The sequence below is a fragment of the Equus przewalskii genome, chromosome 22 (genome assembly GCF_037783145.1).
Source record: "Equus przewalskii isolate Varuska chromosome 22, EquPr2, whole genome shotgun sequence".
Classification (NCBI taxonomy): domain Eukaryota; kingdom Metazoa; phylum Chordata; class Mammalia; order Perissodactyla; family Equidae; genus Equus; species Equus przewalskii.
Window position 1 is genome coordinate 32,852,385 of NC_091852.1, and position 18,603 is coordinate 32,870,987.

The window sequence follows — 18,603 nt, forward strand, 5'->3', positions numbered from 1 at the left end:
CAACCCACCACACTAAGAAACTGGATTGTTCCATGCTGAATAAGTTTCACGGGATAATTTTTAATGAATTTCTGTGTTATAAAAATTAAAGCAGTCTGCATAAGATATTTCAAGGGCTGAAAAGCTCAAAAGAAAACACACAGAAAAACCTATTTCTAAGCAATGGATGGTTATCGGGTGTCTCCTTTAAGCCTCTGACAGAGAGGACCTGGGAGCAGCTGGGGCTACCTGGTCTCGCATATGGGGTAGCAAGAACCAATCCATCTTTGAGTGGGTACCAATAGCTCCAGGGCTTCTAGAAGGAGCATATTTCTGAAGAGGAAAGCTTGAAACACAAATGGTCACTTTCTCCCTCCACTTTGATCATCTACAGCCCCTTCTATTTTCCTTCGAACTCTCATAAATCCATTTTCCTTCCAGGATCACATACTCTGAGTTCCTGAACCTTATACATTCCATGCTGGAACCAAGGCAGAGTGCTCTCTGGCCTGAACAGGAAGACAGGCATGTGAATCTGCTAAGAGACCACTGTGGCAAGGGGGCAAAGCAAAGCTCCTGATTGGCCAAGAGCAGTTTTCCAAAGTACCATCATTTGTGTACTCATTCATAATTTTTGCTATGGGCATGTGCCGAGTGAACAATAAGGGAAACATGTTTAAGAAGTCAACTCACAGAGTACAAATCGTGGAAACAGACCACCTAGATTCTAATTTTGGCTCTGTCACTTATGAACTGGGGGAGCGTGGGCTGTTCATTTAACCTCTGTACCTCAGTTTTCTCATCTGTAAAGTGGAGATAATAACAATACCTACTTCATAGGATTGTTGTGAGGATTAAATAGGTTATTACACGCCAAAAACTGAAAATAGTCCCGTCACATAGTAAGCGCTGTAGAAATATTAGTTATATTATTGTTTAAATAAGTTTTTTGAAGGAAGTTTTATAACATTCTATATATTTAAAAAAACACAGCATGACATTCCATAGAGGTCACTATGAAATAAAATGTGAAAACAAAACAATATAATTAAACACTAGCCACATACTCTGAGCCCTGAGCCCACGTTCTGCTCTCTGTTAAAAAGGGAAATTGACGAACAGTAGGAGAGTGTTAGAGACATATAGGCCTCTGATTGAGGCACCTCCTTGACTCATCTGAATATCCGGAAGAGATTTAAAGACAGAATAGCTTCTCTTCATAGTACTAAATCCTGTGACTCAATATGATGAAATGCCACAGTCACTACGCCTCCTTAACTTACTCCACACACTGTGTCTGTCAGGCTAGGTTATGCTAGGTGACAATGGCCAGATTTTAGTGGCTTAGAATAGGAAAGATTTTTCTCTCGTTTATACTCCATGTTTGTTGCAGGGCCTTGCTCTGTGTCTGCACACTCAGGGACCCAGGCAAGAGAACAATTACTACCATGAACATTGCTCATTGCTTTGCAAATGGAAAGAGAGCTCTGGAGTGTCTAGAACCAGCAACTAAAAGGTCTTCTCACAACTCATTGGCTAGAGCATGTCACATGGCTCCACACTGCTACAAAAGCACCAGGAAGTGCACTTGGCCACGTGCCTGGAAGACAAGTTGGAAATCTTAGGTGAACAGCACTAATGACTTCCAGCTGTATCACTAGTGTGAAGCCCTGGCTTAGATAAATCTGGAAGGCTGTATGACTAAAGGCAGACATGACTAGGGAGCAAAACTCTGAACACTGCGGAGAGGTCCAGCTTCTGAGTGGGGTTCACCAGGTAAGGTAAGGCTCTTCTTTGGCGTCTATCTGGGCTTCTCTCCTTTAGCCAATGACATCAGTCATCTTGTGGTTAGACTCTGACATATTCCTGCCTATTACAGCGGAATGGGCTTTTGAACAACTACCAGGCTTTTCTCCTGCCCATTCACTGTCTTCTTGGGGATATATGTTTGGATTTCTCCCACAAGCACCAATACCTACAACCCACTTCAAAGGGGAAAATTGATGGAATCAAAACATGGTTTCTGATGGCAATTCCAACTTCTCTGCAATCTGCCACCTCATTTTTATTTTTTTCCGACTTTACTGTGTCAACTCCGATGTTACCACTCACCCACCAATTTATTACTCACAAATATTTGTTAAGGACCTTCCCTACTCTAGTCGTTTTTCTGGATCTTGAGGATTCAGTGGAGAAGAGAGATGTATCATGATTTCATGCAATTTACAGTCTAGTGAGATGAATAACAGATGAATGAACAGATACAATACTTGAGTTGGTGTCATGGAAAGGAATACATACAGACATATATTGCTTAAAGTTTTCAAATTAGGTGGAAGTAGAGAAATGCAGGATGACGTGGCACTAGGTGATGGGAGCCGGAGGGAGAGAGGCAGAGAGGGAGGGCAGAAGCGGGGAGAGGGAGACAGAGAGAGAGAGAGAAAGAGAGCGAGAGCTAGCAGCACCTTGATTCATCTGAATTCAAGTCCTTTCTCCAGCCCTTCTTCCTGTGTGACCTTGGACTAGTCATTAGACCTCTCTGTCTTTATTTCCTCATCAGGAAAGCAAAGGGAATTGAACTATATGAGCTCTCAGATTCTTTACATCTCCGATGTGCCATAAATTTAGTTTAGAAAAATACATTCACAAACAATAGCCAAATGTAAAAGTTTTGAAGGAAAAAACCTCAATCAAAACAGGTGAGTCATGTGGCTACCATAACCATCTTTAAGTTCACAGAAGCTGTCCTTTTGTCAGCATCTAAATGTCGTCATCCTTATTTGCCTGCCTATGACAACATATTTTAAATACATAGGGGTTGGTCTCTAGATTTAAATTGGGTGTAAAGAGGAATTTCTTGCTTCTGGGGGGCATTTAGCTATGGAATTCACTCCTGAAGAAGACTGTGCACTTCCCTTTTTAGGAAATCTTTAAAAATAAGATTGCTGTTCAGCAGCATCTCCTCGTTAGAAGCAATGGAGCAACAGCCCGCCTGCCTCTCCCCTGGCTGCCTGTCTACAAGATTGCCCTTCTGATGGAGTCGTTACTTTCTATGGTTTTTCATAATGGATTCTAACAGGGGAGCAGGGGCTGACAAGAGGGCCCCAGGACGGTTGAGGCCCCCACCTCCCCAGCTGAGCCCTACCCCCAGTGTCCCCAGTCCTACCTCTTTTCCCAGACCAAGCTCTGTTTTCTCCTCCTCATCCCTTGTCTCAGTTTGCCTCCTGCCTCACTGGGGGTAGGGAAATGACAGTCAGATCCATCCCTGGGCTGGAGGCCAAGAGCGGCAATCCTCTAGGCTGGGACTGGCCCGGTGCCCAGTTTTCAGACAAAGACAGGTTGGGAACCCCCCTGGAAAGAAGGCTCCTCAGTCCCCTCCTCCCGGAGTCCCGTTTCCAGTCAGGCCCTGGCCAGCTATGACCTTAGAGGGACCTAAAAATCACTTCTGTTTGGGTTCTTTCTAGAACCTCATTCCCAACACAGTGAGCAAAGTGTGTGCATGCGTATGCGTGTGTGTGTGTGTGTGTGTGTGTGTGTGAGAGAGAGAGAGAGAGAGAGACACGGAGAGGGGGAGAGAGAGAGAGAGAGGGAGGGAGGGAGGGAGGGAGGGAAGGGGAAGGGGAGAGTAGAGGAAAGAGGGAGGGAGGGAAAAGTTGGGCAAATTTGGTACATCTAAGAGAATTTGGTACATGTAAGGGAACCAAGGATTGCTCATACACACCCCTGGGCATATTTTTAGGGGGGAAAATAAGGTAGCTGAGAGCAGAGGGAGTCCAAGTAAATGGTAGCTCCCAACTGCAAACTTTCAAGCACGTCCCCTTCACCGTAAAGAAGCTAAATGGTCTTGGATTTGACCATCTCCATAATGTTTCCTGCACGTCTCAAAAAATCTTTGGTTCTGAGAAATCACAAAACACTAGAGAAAATGCATTATGTTCAGAACGCTGTAACCACAAAATGTTTTAACAGTTTACATTTTCAAGAGTAAACTGCCTGGAGTGCTTTTTCCCCTTGCTTATTAATGAATTCTATTTAACCAAGTCAGAAATCTTGCTGTGGGGAAAGATGGAATGGGGGGAGAGTGGGGGGGGGGAGGGGTGGTTGGTTTAATTTTAATTTTTTTTGCCTGAAGGCACCATTAGAAAACTCCAGATGCAAAGCTTTCTAATAGAATTCCTCATCTGACACAGCCCTCTGGAATACGTGGGCCTAACCTTTACGATCTGGCGGGCCAGGCCTCTATTTGGAAACCTTATGAGGGGAACTGATCCATTAATGATAGTGTGCAATAACTTGGAGCCCCGAGAACAGCTGAAGGCCTGGGGCGGCAGAGAATTAGGGCTCTGCACATGGGAAAAGTGGAGGCTACGGGACCCCCTGAGGAAGGCGGGTAGAGAGCAGGACAGCCTATCAGTGGAGAGCAGGGAATGCTCCTGGACCACATTTTCTCTCCCCATCACATTAGGAAACTGAGGTTTAAAAAAGCAAAGAGCTGGCAGGATGGGGACCGGTTAGCATTCTGGATTCATGGCCACATGGGTTATAAACAATCACCATGGAGCTACTTTTCTTAGAGAAGCTTCAGTATAGGCTATGGGAATCCAGAGCTGATAGCCTGGGACTCATGATTGAATTCTCTGTGCTAAAGCTTCCTTCACAAAAAGTGGATAATAATAATATCCACTTTTTAGGGTAATTGTGAGGATTAAATAAACATACAATGCGCATTTAAAAAGTACCCGGTACACAGTAAGTGCTTCATAAGCATTAGCTATATTTTGGTCAAACCAGACATGAGAGGGGGCTGCTCTGAGCTTCAGACCAGGATGAGGAGGTGCCAGAAGAGCAGGCATAGGCCAGGACCCAGAGGCGGCCTGAGGTGTACTGATGGGGCTCTGTTTACGATGAGAAGTGGCATCAGGGCCAATGGCTACTTGGATGCCAGAGTGAAGAATGCCTCATGTCTGGACAGGTGGTTCCAATCCCACAGCTAGGGATGGGACTGGGACACATGGTAAGAATGAGTATAGTAGAGAGGCAGAAACAGCATAAGAGTCAAGGAGGCTGGGGAAGTAGAGACTTTTTTGGCCCAGTTTCAGAATGGTATGTTGTCCCTTCTGCCCTAAAGGAGCCAATACTGGAGCCAATTTAGTCAGGAGGTAGGTATGGGCATGGGAGGAGGCGAGGTTTGGGGTGGTAGCTGGAGGATGAAGGGGTGGTTGAGACATGGGGGAGCCAGGAGTCATTCCTCAAAGCCCTTCTGTACAGAATGATGGAGGTACTTGGCTCACCAGTTGGGCCTCCTCTTTGTCTAGATCTTCTTATTCACAGTGGTGAAGGCAAGTTTCCTCTTAACGTGACTGAGCTCTCACACGGATGGGGTACCTGGCCAGAGTAGGGGTGGCGCTGGGGGACAGTCATGCCCATAGATCTCTGCAAAGGTGTGACCTGTATCTTACTCATCATTCTATCTCCCAACACTTCACCTTAGGGCCTAGTACCGAGCACAGGCTGACTATATTGAAAAATTACATTGGCCTGGGTGTGGATCAGAACTCCAAAGCTTGCTCTCACTTTAGAGCTGCAGAATGAGCTGCTAAATATTTAAGAGCTCTTCAATTGGCCTCTTTTTCTCATCTTTAGGTGTTTTGTTATTGACGAGCTTGGTTTCGCCTTTCCTGAAATACATTTCACAAGTACACTTATGTTGAATTGCATCGGGTCTCTGTCCAGTTCTAACCTTCTCTGTGAATGTCAATAATCGCCAGGGCCATAATCTCTCCTGATCGAAGTGAGGCTGCGAAGTAAACAAGCACATCTCGGCTCAGGAGAGGACTGCTATCCAAATGATCGGACCTCAATAATATGGAAATTAGAAATACATGAAAATACTATTCACATTGCCTGATCTCAATTCTTCAGTCTTTCTCGAGAGAAACCAGGGAACTAGGTGGCTTCTTGGAATGAATACCACATTAACTGCTCATGTTTTGTTCTGCTTTATTCATCATGAAGTTTGTAATCTGGGAACATTCGCTGAACCTCCTTTGCCTCATTGACTTTAAAAAGAGTAATAAATATGCTCCTTGTCTACTACACAAAGACATTAAGAGAAAAAATGTGAAATATGCAGAATGGTTTGAAAGGTGTTGCATAGAACATACAACGGCAATTATTCTTGCTATTATCATCATCATGGTAGCCGCTACTGATGGGGAAGATAGATATAAAGTTTACAAGATGAAGCCAGATTTCTACCCTCTGTAACTCTAGAACCATAAAGCTATCATAGATGAAAAACCTGGCCTCCTGACAGCTTTCCCTTAATTATCACCAATTCTTTGAGTGGGCCGAAGAAACAAAAAGAAAGGGGGGACAAAAAAAGGAGGGAAAACCAGCCTAATTGAATGTAGGATAAACTATTCATTAGCAAGCTAAATAGTTAGGACATTTAATAACCTATAGCGCCTCATGGAAAACCAAGACATTGCCAAAAGTAATTGAAGTTTGTGGTCTCCAAACTGTTATTTAAAGCAGGGTTTGGCAGGGCTCAGTGGGTCTGCACCAAATTTAATTACATTTTTAAAATTCAGGATGCTGATTGCCTTCCTTTACTCGTTATTTGTGTAGTGAAATCCCTTTATAGTGAACTTGCTTATAGAGAAACTTCATGCCGTGATTTTAAAGTTCAAAGCATGTGGGACCCATCTATAGCAAGACCCACACTTTACTCTCTGACCTTTTAACTGATTAATTCCCAGTTGCATTTAACGCCCAATTCTTTCCCTTTTTTTCTGGCTGACATCTAATGAGATGGACGGAATCGTTATTACTACCACAAAGAGCTTCTTGCGGGGTTAAGATGGACTTGACCTAGGGAGAGGACCTCCCCCAGTGATGACGGAATGGGCCCTGGAGCAGAATCACCACGTAGTCACGTTTCCCTGGGAATAAGCAGCGGTGGCTATGCACTCCCACCCCTAGACACCCAGCGACCATTAAATATACACAACGCATTTAGCATAGGCCTTTTGCACAGCACATTTACAGCACAACTATGATCGTATGACCCTCACAATTATTGGAGGGCTTCTCTACTCCCTGTAATTTCCCATGAATAATTATTTCAAAATAGCTACTACTTGTGAAGCATATGTTAATGCAGTGGGCTCTGTGTTAAACATTTCACAGGAATTAGCTCATTTCATCCTCACAAGAGCCTTAGGTATTACCTTAGGTATTATTGTCTTCTCCATCATACCAAGGGGCAGAATCAGTTAAGGAACTTGCTCAGGACCACACAGCCTGAGCCTGTAGAGCTGGGATTCCAACCTATGAGAGTGATTCTGGATCCACTTGCTTAACCGACGTACACTATACTACAATACCATTCCCACAGTGGTGCCCCATGGGTGAAATTTCCTGACTTTCTCCCCATTAAAATTCCCGTGTCCTGTGTCCTGTCACACATTATCACTGATAATGCCTTTCACAGGAAGTCGTGAGGATTAAATGAGAATGAGCAAAAAGTGCGTTTGGTAAAATGTCAAGTAATGCACAACCGTGTATTAGTTTCCTAGGGCTTCTATAACAAAATACTACTAACTGGGTGGCTTAAACAACAGAAATTTCTTGTCTCACAGTCCTGGAGGCTGAAAGGTGTCCATAGGGCTTGTTCCTTCTGAGGGCTGAGGGAGAATTTGTTCCAGGCCTTTCCTCCAGCTCCTGGTGGTTTGCTGGCCGTCGCTGGCATTCCTTGGCTGTAGGTGCATCCCCCCAGCTCTGCCTTCATCTTCACGTGGTATTCTTCCTGTGGGTGTGTCTGTCTCTATGTTCAAATTTCCCGCCTTTAAAGGACGTGAGTCATACTGGATTTGGGCCTACCCTAATGACCTCATATCAACTTGATTATTTCTATAAAGACCCTATCTTCAAATAAGGTCACCTTCTGAGGTACTGAGGGTTATGATTATGACTCCAAAATATCTTTTTGGGGAGGGGGACACAACTTAACCCATAAAAACCATGAGCTGCTATTTTTGGTAGTAATAATGATATTAATAATGCTTACAACTACAAACATGTTTTATTTATTTATTTATTTATTGAGGAAGATTAGCCCTGAGCTAACATCCGTGCCCATCTTCCTCTACTTTATACATGGGACGCCTACCACAGAATGGCTTGCCAAGCGGTGCCATGTCCACACCCGGGATCTGAACCGGTGAACCCCGGGCCACCGAAGCGGAACACGTGAACTTAACTACTGCACCACCGGGTTGGCCCCCACATGTGTTACTTTTTTGTGAGATATGATGTCAATCTGCCAGGGACTGCTGCACACAATGCTGTAACCCAGGGTCATGATTGTGACTTGGCCAATCTCAGGTGTGGTGGCAGGCAAACTTTTCAGAAATCTTTACGTCTCACCATCCCATGACTCTTCTGGTTACACATGGTGTTGGCTTTCTCCTTTCCAGAACAAGTAATGGGACAGCAGGAGGCAGACTCATAGAAATATAGGAAAAGGAAGTCAAGGCTACATAGCTAGTATGGCAACCCTGGGACTAATTGGCTTGTCTATGCCATTGTTTGTTCTTGCCTATAATATGAATGATCACTTTCTTGCTCTTCATTGGCAGTCTCATGCCACCCGCCTCCACCCACCATGCTCAGCTGTTACTGCCTATGGATGGAGTGCCTCAATCTTCAGCTTCTCTCCTAAAACACAATCCCATGTTTCTAATTAGCTACTCAGCCTACTCACTGAAAGTCCCATAGGCATGGCAGGTTCACTGTCCAAGCTGAAATCAGGTGCCTCCCACACATCCACCGTTCCCCTCCTTCTACATCACCTGCCTCAGGTATAGGCATTCCATCCCCCCAATCGCTAGAGCCAGAAGAAAACTTTTATGTCATCCTCAGTCCCTTTGTCTAGCCATGCTTCTCCATCCCGTTTGTTCTAACCTGACACCAACTCCAATGCATTCTACCTCCTAACACTCTCAGGAAACCCTCTTTGCATGATTCTGGCTTGTACATGGATGTACTCCCAGGGCTGAGCACAGTGCCTAGTACATGGTAGGTCATCACTTAATAGTTATGAATGAACAGAAAATAAAAATTCCTCTGTGACTCTCCATTGTCCACAAAGTCCAAACTCTTAAGCAAAACATCAAAGATTCTTCAGTACATGTCCCCAAACTATTTTTCTAGTTACATTTTCTACACCTCTATCCAGTCCCCCACACTAAGACCAGCAAAACAAAACTATTTGTCATTTTCCAAGCATGCTTATATTCATGCCTCTAATCATGCAAAGTTGCAAATTCAATGTACTAGTCTGAGATGCCAATGAAATAGCCAAATTGAGTAAGTTTTTGTAGACACCTTTTATCAGGTTAAGGAAGTTACCTTCTATTGCCAAATTTCATAAGAAACTTTTATCTTCTGTAGAATTTAGATCATGAAATGAATATTCAATTTTAGCAAATACTTTTTTGGTATCTATTGACGGGATCATACAATTTTTCTCTTTTATTTTGTCAGTACATACACTAATTTTCAAATGTTAAACCAACCTTGCATTCCTGAAATAAATCCAATGTGATCATGATGTATTTTCCTTTTAGGGCACCGTTGGTTTGTTTTCTAAGATTTTCCATAGGATTTATGCTATGTTCTTGACTGAGATTGGCTTGACGTTATTTATTGTCTTACATAGCCAAGACTTATTTCTATTTGCTTACATAGTTACCACTTTCTGTGCTCTTCTTTCCTTCTTGAATCTCAGATGTTTTCTGTGAGAGCATTTTCTTGGTGCCCAAAGAGTATCCTTTAGTATTCCCAATGGACAGTCTGCTGGTAACAAACTGCCTCAGATTTTGTGAGTCTGAAAACATCTTGATTTAATCTTCATTTCTGAAGTACATGTTTACTAGGCATAGAATTCCAGGTTGTCAGTTCTTTTCTCTCACCATGTTCAAGATATCGTTGCATTCTCTTCCGGCTTCCATTGCTGAGAAAGGAGCTCTCAGACCTGTTCCTCTGAAGAGCATGCCTTTGCTATCTGGCTCCTTTTAAGGTCATTTCTTCATTTTGACTTTGGCTTTGTTTGTTTGTTATGTTTTCTTTCTATTTTTGGTTTCACTATAATGTGTCCAAGCATGGATTTCTTTTTCATTATCCTTCTCTTGGGATTAGTTGGGCTTCTTGAATCTGTGGGTTGGTACATTTCATCAGTTCTGGAAAATCCTTAGCCATTCTCTCTTCAATTACTGTTTCTGCTTAATTCTCATTCTCTTATCCTTCTAGGACTCCAATCAAATCTATATTACACCTTCTCATTACATCCCCCATGTCTCTTTGTCTCCATTTGTATTTTCTATTGTTTTGTTATTCTGAGCTTCTTTCTGGATAATTTCTACAGATTGTTAATTTCTACAGTTCATTAACTTTCTTTTCAGCTTTCACTAATCTCTTGTCAAACCCACCCATTTCACTTTTTTCCCCATATAATACCTATTTATATAATATCTATAACATCCATATATAATATAGCATCTCTTTATAACCAGCCCGGTGGTCTAGTGGTTAAGATTTGGTGCTCTCACCAGCATGGCCTGAGCTGTTTCTGGTCAGGGAACCACACCACCTTTCTCTGGGTTGTCACACTATGTGGCTGCCTGTTGCTGTGATGCTGAACACTCTGACACCAGTATTTCAAATACCAGTGGGTCACCCATGGTGGACAGGTTTCAGCGGTGCTTCCAGACTAAGACAGACTAGGAAGAAGGACCTGGCCACTTATTTGCAAATAATTGGCCATGAAAACCTGTGAATGGCAGCAGAGCACTGTCTGATACAGCTGGAAGATGAAAGGATCGTGTAGAAAGACCAGGCAGGGTTCTGCTCTGCTGTACACAGGATTGCTAGGATTCAGAATTGATTGGATGGCACTAACAACAACAGCATCTGTTTATAGTTTGTATCAGCCTATGGAAATGTATACATATATCATACCTAGAGTTAACATGACTTGAAATTGCTTAAGATAATCATACATTTTAAAAATTGTACTTTAAAAGAGTAAGTTAGTGGATACAGTAAAAATATCTGGGCCCACAACAGCTAAATAAATATACTCCATGTCTTTTAAATAAAAAAACCTATTATTATGTAATTTTTCAGACATATACAAGAGTAGAGGGAATGTTATTAAAAATAACTCCAGAGCCAGCACTGGTGGTCTAGTGGTTAAGTTTCAGTGCTCTCACAGCTGTAGCCTGGGTTCATTCCCTGTTCGTGGAACCACACCACCTGTCTGTCAGTTGTCATACTGTGGCAGTGGTTCACATAAAGAATTAGAAGGAACAACTAGGATACACAACCATGCGCTGAAGATTTATTTTTCTTTCTTTCTTTCTTTTTTTAGGAAGATTGGCCCTGAAATAACATCTATTGCCAATCTCCCTCTTTTTTTTCTTCCCACAGCCCCAGTACATAGATGTATATCCTAGTTGTAGGTCATTTTAGTTCTCCTATGTGGGATGCCTCCACAGCATGGCTTGATGAGTGGTGTGTAGGTCCACACCCAGGATCTGAACTGGCAAACCCCAGAGCACTGAAGCAGAGCACACAAACCCAACCATTCAGCCATGGGGCTGGTCCCCTGCACTGAAGCTTTAAAACAAACAAAAAAACCCCTCCGTATACCCATTATACAGCTTCAGTAACTATCAACATTTTAATAATCTTACTTAATATTTCTCCACAAACAAGCTTTAAACAAATTTTTCTAGATCATTTTAAAGCAAATCCAAGACATCACATAATTTCACCTGAAATGACATTTGAACTGAAAATACCTTGGTACTCATCTCTAATTGATAAGAATATTTCTTTTTTGGTGCAGAATCACCATGCTATTATCACACCTAAGAAAACAACAGTAGTTCCTCATTTCGAGTCTTTTAAGAATTTTATATTTTATTTCTAGAAATTCAATTTAGTTCTTTTAAAATCTGCTTCATCATATTTTATAGTTTGTTTCTTGCACATATTTCCAAGTTTGTCATTTATTTCTTTAAAGTTATTAAACATAGTTATTTATAGTCTGTATCTGAAACTTCTATGATTTGAAGTCCATACAAAAGTCTGTGTATTGGGTTTTTTTGTTTTAATTCTTGCCTATGGCGCATTATTCCCTTTGCATTTAGTTAATTTCTATTGTGGTCTGCTCGTTATTCTTGGAACTGTATTTATGAGAATTCTTTGGGGCTTGGAAAGAAGATTTGTTCTTCAGAGAGAATCTACATTTGTTTCCACCATGCACTTTGTGGCATGACTAGTCTGGGGTCACTCTCAATTAAATTATTGGCTTAGGATTTTTCAGACCACTCGGGGAATGTGAATTCAGGCAGTAAACCTGAGATAAGCTATAGTTCCAAGTTCTCAATAGTAATTTCTTTTTCTTTTCTCACCTTTGCTCAGCATCGAGGTTAAAAACAGTAGATTTTCTTAGCAATCCTCTGATTGAGGGTTGGGTAGAAAAAAGTGGCAGAGTTGTGTCTAGTTCATTTTTACTCAGAGGGTCTAGCTCTTTGGGATTTAGGTCTGTGGACTCTCCATCTTGATGGGCCTTGGGATTTGTTCCCCAGGCCCTGTACCTTGGAAGTTGTGAAGATATTAGTTCAGGTTCATCTGGTTCAACAAATGGCCTCAGTTCCTGGGCTGAATGTTCCTTCCTTTCTTAGAGTTCACTGATGGATTGAAGATGATGCTTTTCATACATTTTAGACAAGAATTTTAATTGTCTATCGAAGGAAGATTGATGCAGGTACCTACTCTGGACATGGAAGTTCTCTATTCATTCTTTAAGTCATACTGATCTGGCCTCCTGACCAGCGCAGTCAGAGAAAACTTGACCAACAGTGAAAAAAATATACAACTTGTAGTTTGACTACATACGTTACTACAAATGTAATTGAGAAAAATCCTGGTCCTTTGCAAACATGTAATATTTGAGAATATAGATCTCAAAAAGGTGAATGTCAATGAACTGAAATAAATTCTTGGAAGCTGAGTTCATTGGACATACAGTTAGTCTCTTATGTTATACCTTATCTATGTTATAAGTCTATCTTATGTCCTCAACTAAACTGATTCTTCCTGGAAGATTGGTCATCCATTTAGTTTACATATCTCTTAGCACCTACCATGGTAGGCATAACTATTAGCTGAATTAAGGAACTAAATAATTGCAGCAGAAAAAATGTTTTTATTTAAAAGCTAAACTGATTTAATTGTTTGTATATTCTAAGAGGTTGGGAAAAGATTGCCATAATTCCCATGAGAGTGTTGTAACACTTCTCTAGTGCTTTCTTTTCCTTAAAGGATCTAGTGGGGAAGAGAAAGTGCTACCTGGAATAGATGCTTCACTGTTTATCAGAGGACATTAATGAATCTTTGGATGTGCAAAGAGAATTCCAAAGCTGACTATGGGGATGAGGCTAGAAACAACTAGAATGCTCTGCAGAAGATAATGGTAGGAATTTTTTCTTTTCTCTTGAGAGAGGAGCAAAGAAGAGAGTGGGAAAAGAAAGGTGGGTGGGGGTGGTAACTGTACAGCATGCAAAATGGCCAAAGGACTTTACAGACTGTAGATATCTATCTAATATTCTACATTAAGGTTTTCATGTTTCTGCAACGTAAAACTTCTTCTATCTTCCCAACCTCCAGCAAAATCAGCTACACCTGCAGAAGTCTTAAGTGAGCGTGCACGTGTGCGTGTGTGTGTGTGTGTGGTGTGTGTCTGGTGGGGGGAGGTGCTGGGATGGTGGAGTGTGTGTGCAAATCAATGAATGAAGTGGTTTCCAATCTGGTCAACGCAAGAGTGGAATAAAGGAATAACAATGTGATAAGACAGTGAAGAAAAGGAAGTTTGTGGAATGGGTAATCAAAGATGAAGGTTGCCATGAAGTTTTTAAGTCCCTGAGAAATCTGATGCACTTTGAATCCAGATCTTAATGGCAGGATATTTACACATAACACCTGTGTTATTACAGTCATGCGTCACTTAACGATGGGGATACGGTCTGAAAAATGCATCCGTTAGGTGATTTCGTCGTTGTGTGAACCTCAGAGTGCACTTACACAAACCTAGATGGAATAGCCTCCTCTACACCGAGGCAATAGGGTACTAGTCTAATGGGACCACCATAGTATATGTGGTTTGTCGTTGACTGAAACATCGTTACGCGGTGCATGACTATATCAACATTTGTACTAAAGTTTAACGGCATTAGAAAGCTGCTCCGACTTTCCGCAGTTGGTAGTTAGTGTCAGGGTCTAACCAGAGTCGTACAACTCCCCAGTCAAAGTTTTATTTCTCCAGCTCAGTGTCAAGCAGTTGTTATCAACCTTAGATGCACGTTGGAATCAATGGGAAACTTGAAACTTACTGACGCCCAGGCCCCTCTCCAGATATTCTGATTTACTTGGCCTGAGGAAGGATCTGGGCTTTGGGACTTTCAAAACCTCCCTGAGTGATTCTAATGTGCCGGCAAGGTTGAGGACCTCTGGCATAAAGCTACAGTAATATTCAAAGGACAGTCTGAAACATTCAAATAAGGAGGCAAAAAGCAGTAGAGAATATGTGAGTTGCAAGCATAATCATAAAAAATGTTGATTTTGTTGAAATGCATTCTTATATCATATAATCTCTGAGCACGTTGGGGCCTAAAAATAAAAATACAAGTAACAAAAATATTTCAGAGAGCCTCTATATAAATGAGGACAAAAATTATCTAAACCCATTCAGTTTACTGTTCATATTAACACAACTTTGCTATTTGACTTCATTAATCTAACTCCACTTTTCCAGGAAACTCCTGCCCAGGAAGCTGAATCTGCAGATAATATTATTGTTTGTTCTGAGAACTTTCCCCAGATCCATTTATCCTTTCTCCATTCATCACCCCTTTCTCAGGATAATAGATGGCTTCAAAAGATGATTTGCTCTTTAAGACTCCTTTTGAAATCCTCCCAATTCTGTGTCTACCAATCTTTAACTATAATATAGTAAATTTTTCCCACTTCTAATTAAGTACCCCTTTATAGTGCATTGAAAGACCCACCTTAAATCAGACCCCCAAACTCATAAATATCCTAACTTCGTCCTCCCCACTCTTGGATGCTACTAAAATTCTTTCAAGGTGATGATCTCTTTGTCTTTGATAAGCAGCAATCTGGGCTTTGTTTTATTAACTAACCGCAAAGTATTTATTTACTGCTTGTTCAGAGATGCTCATACATTTCATTTGTGAAATGTCCAAATGTCTTCTTTTAAAACATCAAATAAAATACCTACTATTTGCCCAGTGCCAACTATGAGATTTACAGACATTGTCTGTAATCCTTCAAGCTTGGTATTACTAAACATATTTTTTACATAGGAGGTAATGGGACTCAGAGAAGTTTGGAACTTTATCGGAGGTCACACAACTGTAGTCAGAGCAGGGATTTTGATCCAGGTGTTTTTGATTCTAGAACCTGCGTTAGCTCCATGGCAGGCACCATATTGCCTCATTGAAGTCTGAATGCAGATCTGCTCTAGCTAGCTGGAGTAAACATTTGAGGTGTTACTGATTTTGATGAGTCAACATCAGCCAATATCCTCCCAATGGGACCCCACAAATGTAGCCAGATAATTGAAGTCATAGAGTTGCTTTATAATATTTCAACTACATTTCTATTTTAATTCTTCAGCTGAAGAGTGGGTAGGTAAGTGTTCACCAGATTATTCTTTATTACATCTTGGGATATCCTATCTATCTTATAATAACTTTTTTCTTCCTTTCAAAATTTTATTATGAAACATTTTTAACATATACAAAATGGTCAGAGTAGTATACTGAACCTTTAACGTGCCCATCACCCAGCTTCAACATTGATCAGCTCTTGGCCAACCTTGTTTTATCTATATACCCATGCACTCCTCATCCCAATATTATTATGAAGCAAATCAAAGATGAAATATTATTTTTTCATAAATATTTTAGTATTTATCTCTAAAATATTAGGATTTCTTCAGTCTGTATCTCTAAAACATAAGGGCTGAAAAAAAACAAAACCACAATACCATTTCAGGCCTAAAATAAATTGACCATAGTTTGCTAATATCATCAACTCTAGAGCCAGTGTCCAAACAGCCAATTGCCACATAAGCATCATACTATTTTAGGGTTTGTTTGTTCAATTTGATTACCTTCCAGTGGCTCAAGATTTATTTAATCTTCCATTAAAGTTACAGTATGGAAACTCATCCTACAGGGGACATTCCTCTTGTAAGGCAGTTTATATTACCCACCTCAACTCCCGCCATGGTCTCAGTTCTCAATGTTTTAATTTGAAATGTCATAAAATTTTTATTTTCATGAAGCCTGATTTCTTCAAGCATGGCCTTATTTGTTTCAAGTTCTGGACCCATGGTCCTGTTTTAATTTGCATGTCTGGACCAGATTATATCTTTACGGTACTCAAAGCTCCTTGGGGGTGGGAGAGGATGCAGTTAAGAGGCATTATCAATACGGGTTAATCTGGGAGGTCTGCTCTTATTTCTCATGTTTAAGTCAATAAACATGACATATAAATCTGACTTTTTTGCTTGCAGCAATTTACATTCCTGTTCTTACACAGCATTTCTTATAAAGAATTTCTTTCTTATTCCTTCATGGTTATCTGTGTTTCTAATGAGCAATAAGGGTGCTGTCAACAGTTGATGTGAACCAAGAAGGAAAACCCTGAGGGTTTATATAGTTAGAGGTATGACCCACTGAAATTCCCCAATCAAAGCCCACCTTTACCGGTTCATGGTATCCACGGTATTTTTTACATAAAAAAGTAAAAGAAGAAAGAGAGAGAGAAGGAGGGAAGGAAGGAGGTATATAGGGAGAGACAGAAGGAGACAGCAAAAGAGGGAGAAAATTCAAAAGCCTAGGCCTTCAAAGTTAATGATAAATTAATCTCGTCTGTCTTTCTCCAGGAGTGGTATAGTCAGGAGCCTCCAGGTGACCTGTCAGACTATAATTAGGAAATCTCAATCCTGGGCCTTCATATTCTGTCCCATTCCCTGGTAGAAACATCCATGCCTGATTAGGAGTCCCAACTTGGTAGTAGTTCTGTAAGCTAAACAAATTTCTGCCCAGACATGAGGCAGATGGTTATCAAATGATTTTTCCATTCCCTATATGAAGATCACTATGCCCTGTCGGCGTTAGAATTACATAGGGACGAAAGCAAATTAACAGGAAGAGGGGGAGAATCCTATTAGTTTGGACCACACATGTGGTTAAATAAAAGCGGGAACAATCACAGCACTGGGTTTAGATCAGTATGTGCTTCCTCAGAGGGACTGAAAGTATCTGTGCTTTTCTACTCACACTGATTGCTCTGTAGCATGGTGCCTGTTAGGAAGCCTCGTGGGTGCATAATCTCACCACAGTGTGCGTTCACTGTAGAAGTCCTTGTAAGGTGGGTTTCTGCTCTGAGCTCAAAAGCTTGTTCAGGGTGTTTTTTGCATGAAAAGGATGCTTGGTCCTCTCTGACTATTCCTGCTCAGAGACAAGAGCTCTGAAACTACTACTAGCCAAGGATAAAAACAGACACCATCCGGTCTGTGTATTCTATAACCAACACTTGGCAGATTTCTCATTCCGTGCTTAACTTTGACATAAAGCTAGTCAGTAATATCTGAAGATCAAATGAGATTTTTGCCAACCCACTACTAGATAAGGAGGATTTATCTACAACCACACTATGATGTTCCCTTAATACCTTTCAAAAACACAAGTGCTTACATCCTAATAGGTTTTTAGCTTAAGATCTAATCATCCACTCTTGAATTAAGATGCTTGAATGAAGCCAACTCATTTGGAACTAAGCACTTTAATGTCAACAGAGACATATGGTATGGAGACGGAATTACAAAGGCTCTCTTCTGAGGCATCCATTAGGAGAGCAAGACTAAGACCCCAGCATCACTGTTAGTTTACTTATTTATCAGTAAATAATTGAGAGCCATACCATCTCATGAAAGTGGAAATGGTGTAATGATTACATGTTAGGGATAGGGTACCTTCCCATTTGAAATAACTAAACCATTCCACTGCTCTATAATTACGACCAACTTCTGTGAATGGCATTACATTTTTAGGCCAAAGAAAATACAACATATCTTACAAATATTGTGCAAATATATAGGTAGTGTAAATATCAAGACTCATACGTTGCCATTCATAGAAAGGTACCTCTCAGTCTAATTACGAGTTGTCATTTAGGGTCGCTCAAAAACCAATGAAAAGGTCAACACAACAATGAAATTATAAGTTATCTTTGACTTGTCATATGGGAAAAACATATATGAATAACAAATATGGAATATTGAGACTTTGAGAAGATTATTTTGTTGAATTTAGATGCAGAAAATCTGCAAAATAGAAGTATGGTAATTTGACCCATCTTGGTCAAATTACTATGTTCAACAGTTTTGAATGACTTCAAGTTATTCGAAGCATTTGAACGGGAGGCAACCCTTTCTCCTGCCTAGGTAACTTCTATTAGCTC

At 41.0% G+C, this 18,603-nt stretch overlaps 2 protein-coding genes across 10 annotated transcripts in view; one reads left to right on the forward strand and one right to left on the reverse strand.

Annotated features, from left to right (window-relative positions):
* Positions 1–18,603, reverse strand: part of NFIB (nuclear factor I B) — a 417,340-nt gene that overhangs the window by 329,255 nt on the left and 69,482 nt on the right. The window lies entirely within an intron of this gene.
* LOC139078620 (uncharacterized) overlaps positions 1–18,603 on the forward strand; it is a 166,377-nt gene that overhangs the window by 111,219 nt on the left and 36,555 nt on the right. The window lies entirely within an intron of this gene.